This window comes from Alexandromys fortis, unplaced genomic scaffold (assembly GCF_014885135.2).
Source record: "Alexandromys fortis isolate MF-2015 unplaced genomic scaffold, M_Fortis_MF-2015_v1.1 scaffold_82, whole genome shotgun sequence".
Lineage (NCBI taxonomy): Eukaryota > Metazoa > Chordata > Mammalia > Rodentia > Cricetidae > Alexandromys > Alexandromys fortis.
In genome coordinates this window covers 4,913,523-4,919,522 of record NW_026067963.1, presented here as the reverse complement: position 1 = coordinate 4,919,522, position 6,000 = coordinate 4,913,523, and positions in this window count along the sequence as shown.

Here is a 6,000-nt window from a genome sequence, read left to right as displayed (position 1 = left end):
TGAGAAAAAAAAATTAAGTGTGGGTTTTTGGATGGCTTTCCCTTGAAGGTTAACGGTCCCTCTTTCTAGATTTGAGATGACAATAGTGTTTAACAGAGGCAGCTTGTCCCTCTTTGCCACAATTTTTATCGTGCGCTGTTCTACAGCTTTTAAGGAAACCTATCTTTTGCTTGATGGGAAGCTGGGCTAAGCGTGGCTTCCAGCACTCTGCTAACCCAGGCTCCTACCCTTGGTGCTGCTTCTCAGGCTGCTGAGCATCGTTGCTCCCGGCAGTGGTTTTCTCAGTCTGAATTACACCCTGCATTTTCCTTTGTGTTTATTAGCATTCGCTTTGCAAGCAAACCCCTTCTTTTCCGGCTCGGCTTCACTTTGGGTATCTTTCAATTTTATATCAGCTGTTACTTAGTTCTGCAAAATCTTCATTCCTCCCACAGAAGGCAGGGAGCCCCCACCCCTGGGGACTTTCCCAGTGGAATTGTTTATGTTCATCTTACCAAAGTATTTCTTTTTTTTTTTTTTCCAACAAGCACCCATGAGTGACCTAGTATTTACACAGGCCATGCAATGGCCAAACTCCGCCCTTTAAGATACAGTAACTCTCCCAGTGTCGCTTACGGGCTGCCTCTATTGGATTGTGACCAAATAAAACACAAATCCCATACTTAGCAATGACTACTTAGTCATACACCTCTGTGACAGGTAAGGTCACTCATTCATAAACCTCCACAGAGGTAGATCAAAGCATAGCTCTAGGTTTCTAGGAAATGGCCAAGATGTACGCAAGTTTTATTTCTCCTTCTGGAAGTGACCTGTTTTAGTAACTGAATCTGGGAGTCACCAGACAACACTTGGATATTTGATTGAAAGCAAAATTAGGAAAGCCTTTCTGTACACTGATATTAAAATGCATGAGTGCAGCTAACTATTTAGTCTGGTTCGTTAATAACTTGAGAATTATTCTGGATGATTGAAAACAAAGAATTTATCCGAATGCGAATGAATGGCAAGTCTTTAGACAGAGACGTGGACAAGTTCCAAGAATTTTGTTTCTCTATGAAATGTAAACATTATCCTGGTTTAATCATTCCTGATTGACTGGAGATGTATTTGATAAACTGGTAAGTAAGAATGCTCCATCAGTGCCCCCCCTCAATTTATTTGAAATGTTGGCAAAATACTGGAGATTTATAAATCAAAGATTGAATAGTTTTTCCCTTCCAAAGTTCATAACTTATTGGAGAGAAATCCAACTAAGTCATTTTTTATATTCAAGATCTGTTTTAAACACATTTCCCTTTAAATATAAATGAAGTCAATGAGTATGAGACATGAGGAAATCATAACTGAGTTTTTGAATATAGACTCTGGTTATTTAGACTGGTTGTTTTCAAATGCTGCTTTATAAGGTTTTCATTGGCCCTTGCGGAGAAAATCAGACTACAGCAAGTTTTCCACAGATCTGGAACCCAAGAGCTTCCTTCGCAGGAACCCACTTTCATTTTTTATATTGAATGGAAAGGACGGGTAGCCGCTTTTTAATGTCCTCAATCAACTTATAAAATAAAAGGCTGGCCACATTACAAACGCCCCGCACATCTTCTGAAGATTCTAAAGAGACAAAAGAAGTACCAAGTGTAGAAAGCACTGAATTACATTGTTATCGTCTATTACGTACTTAAAAAATTCTATTTGAGCTGGTGAGATGGCTCAGTGGTTAAGAGCATTTGCTACCCTTGCAGAGGGCCAGGGCTCGGTTCGCAGAACCCACACGGTAGCTTGCAACCATCTGTAACTTACATTTTAGGGGATCCCAAGCCCTCTTCTGACTTTGGTGGGGACTAGGCATGCATGTGGTGTACATACATGCAGGCAAAACACAAACACCTAAAATAAATCTAAAACTTTCTTTTCACTTTTAGACAAATATCTATTTGTAGAGCCAAGACATGAACTTCTAACATTGTTTTTCAAGGGACTCCACCTTTGGAACTTTCCTATTCTACAGAATAGCCTAGATCACATGTCTTTCCTTTGGTAATAGGAATAAGCCATTATTCAGAGGACACAGCAGGCTCAAGTATTATCTGGAGCATGCAACAGAACAGACTTAGATGCCACATTAGAAACTAATAGAGCATCTTTCAACACAATACTGACTGTGTACTCCTATGATCAGAACATCTTTATGAAGAACAGTAAATAAAACTATTCCAGTTGGATATAATTAGCTAATCAGTATGATAGTTAACACAACATTTCAACTTAAGATTATGTTTGGGATGTCTGACTTTGGACAGATCAATCATTTACAATTGCTAGAAACTTTCATTTCTAATCTGTTAAACGGGGGACACAATTCCTGCCTCTAGTTCCATGATTCATGCACTTGGCATAGAGCTTATCCCTGCAGAGACACATAGCTCACTACTGCCACAAATTTTCACAAGATTGATGGCCTTCCATCATTGAGAACGCCAAAGTTTCTCCCATTCAAATAGAGTGGAGACCAGGCTAAACAAACAAGGAAACTAGAGACGTCCCTTTTTCCTATGGGACGGTCACGCAGGGGCCACATTCTCTCCATATATCTTGGAGCTGAGTCAGGTACTCTGATTCACACACACCCAAACTCCAGGTTGCTCTAAGGCAAGTCCTGGAAGCTGAGACCCTGAACTACCTGCTGGGTTGCTACTAAAGGGAGACAGATGTTAGGGGGCGTAGCACTGCCTTAACCCCAGGTCTCCCTCTGTAAAAGACTGGTGTTTTTCTAGCAAGAGGTATTTCTCAACAGTTTGAACATCGACAAAGAAGGAGCTCTCAGATCAATGAAGTAACACCATATTGTCATAGTGTCAGATCTCTATACTTTGAGTTGGTCTGGTTGGCTCAGTCCCATACCTGTCGTGAGAATAATCCCCAAAACTCCCCAGTGACCATGGAGGAAGCAGGTATGCCATGCTTCCATTTGTTTCCTGGTCATCTCTAACGTTGAATCCTGCCATTACTTGAGTTTCTGGATCACATGACCAGCACATTGCTGTGCCCATGTGGGCTTATTTGTTTGTTTATTTATTTGTTCTTTAACATAATGTCTTTATTAATTCTTTGGGAATTTCATATTATGCACCCCAATCCCACTCATTTCCCAGTCCCTCCATATCTGCCCTTCACCCTTGCAACACTGCCCCCCAAAGAAATTTAAAAAAATCCAAACCAAACCAAACCAAACCCAGAAAACCCAAACCACTTTTCTCCTCCATCTTTCCCACCTCTCCAACACCTCTTCACGTGTCTTAGTGTCCTTGGGAGCCCAAGTGTGTCTCGCGGAGTACCCTTCTGTCCCGTCAGCTTTACTTGGAAATGTTCATTGCAATAAGTCATTGGTCTGGTTCAAGGTCTCTGGTCTCTGGCATACCATCATCACCAGACCCTCACCAAAACTCCTCTGGGATATCCCGAAGCCGACCCAAGTCATGGAGATCCTGCAGGCTTGATCTGCAGGACCAATCTTTTCACATGTTCCAGTAGATCCCAGGTGGGGTAGATGTTAGGGTGGGCCAACCCGAGGCTCTGGATGTGGTCAGACCTCGTCCATGGGGCCAGGCCCCTCAGGTGAGGTGCACAGCCAGTTCTCCCATGCCCACAGCAACAGGGTCAGCTCTCCCACACCCATGCTGTGGGGTGGGGCCGTCTCTCCTATGTGCAGGAGAGCAGCTTTCCCATGCCAGGGTATTTGGGTGAGTTCTTACTACAGTGTCCATCAAGGAGTGGGACCAGCTTTCCCAGGACCGGTGAAGGGCAGGACTGGCTCAGACTGGCCCTCGTATTTCAACTGCAGACCTTCTGTGGTAACACGGGTCACAGACATCAGTAGAGATCGCAGCTGCAGCAGGATCACGGACCCAGACATGGCCCTTGGCAGCAATTGGGGCCCGATGTCACCATGGCCTCATGTGGCAAGCAAACTACCCGTATCATCCTGTTCTTCGCTGCCTTCGCTTCCTCTGGTCTCTCTTTCCACAGCACACAGACCGTTCCACCTTTTCTCTTTCATTTCACCACCGCACGTCTGCTCATCGTAATGCACACTACTGCCCAGTGCCACCAAGTGCGGGGCAGGCCTGTGAATGACTTCAGCCAACCAAAGCTGTGGAGCCAGGCTGGCCTGTGGGTACCCTTGAGTCTATACCTGGGGTCCTCATCACACAAAGCCTTTTCACGTATTACCACCTTTACTGGCTCAGATAGATGTTGGCAGGCAGGTTAAATGGCGCATTAGACATTTCTGTTCTCCCACTGCGTCACTTTCCTCTGTCCCAGTCCCTGTTGCTGGCCCCTCTCTGCCATGCAATCACTTTAATATCTCCCTCCCTCTATATTATACTATATTATGGTATTATAACAGCCTGAGCTAAGATAGGTGGTGAAATTATCAAAAAACAGCTTTAAATTTACTGCTCAGTGAGCTGTCAGACACTTTCTTAAAAATCATTCTGCACATAGATTTATATAGAAATTTAATTTATGGGGCGGGAGAGAGAACTTAGTAGTTAAGAGTGCTTGCTGCACTTTCAGAGGTTCCCCAGTACCTACACCAGACAGCTTACAGCTGCCTGTAACTGCAGCTCCAGAGATTCAACACGTAATTCTGGCTTCCAAGGGCACCTGCACAGAGGGACCCACAGACACACAGAGACGTATAAACAAATGATAAAATAAAAATCCTTTAAAAGTAAATTTTATTCAGATGTGGGTAACAATACAAATTTGAACGAAGGTTAAATTTCAGTGGTGCATATGTGGGCAGATCAGTTCAATTTATACTCATGTTTGAAAGTTTCTACAATTAAAAGGTAGGGCACACTACTGGAGTGACTTTTCTGTTTAATTTACAGTCAGCAGAAAAACCTGCACTATCTCCTGAGTTATAGAATACGAAGGGTATTGGATGTGTTCGGTGTTGGCTGTAAGACTGATTCAAGCTAAACAAACTGCCTCCAAGTCAGTGGTAATCCAGGAGGCAGGAAGAGTAGCAATAACGGTTGGCCTGCTGGGGTTTCCTGCTTGTCTCTGCAAAATGCACTCTCCAGAGGGGTGGCTGAGGAAGGCAGGGCCTTTTGGAGGGCATGGGGCCTTGAGGGCTCCACCCTCATGGGCAGGTAATGCCCTAAGGAAGAGACGTGCATTTTCTCTTGCGGCTCTTGCATTTTTGTCATGAGAACAGTGCCTCTCCCCTCTGCAGGGTGCAGTGTTCTAGGTGTCCTCTTGGGATAGGACACCAGGCAGGTCCTCAACAGACACCATGACCAACGCTGCCTAGATACTGCACTTCCCAGCCTCTAGGGTGCAACCCATGCATTTGTGTTCATTATAAACGGTCAAGCCTTTAGCAAGCAGGCTAGCAGTGCCTTTCCTGAGATTCATACCTTATTTCACAGGAACAGCACACAGGCAAAAGGGACAGTTCTCACACAGCATTCATAAAAGCCACAAGAAAACTCCCTAAATATACCATGTGGCAAGGGCTCATAAAGAGTTCCTGAGAACCAATTATGAGAAATAATCAGAGGGAGGTAAGGCTCCAGAGAACCTGACACACACGAGGCCCTGGCTCTGATCCCCCAAACCACGGCGAGAAACAACAGAACAAGAAGACAGTTACAGACTGAGAGGCAGTATTTATAAGCTATAAACTTGATAAGAAATTAATGTCCTAAGTATATATGGAATTGTAATTTAGAAATGATAACAAAGCCCAAATAATTCATTTTAAAACAAAACAAAAGGCTGGGTTATACATCTTTCCAAAGATGTACAAATTGTCACACTTGACACAGAGGTAAAACAAAACCTCACTGAGGTTGCAGCTCACCCCATGAGGAAGGCTGTTAGCAAAAAGACAGGCAGCAACTGCTGCCAAGGGTGTGGGGAAAGCAGAGCCAGGGTTGGGGGCGTGTAAGATGGCACTGGAGCTAGAGAACCACCCAGGGAGTAAAAGTA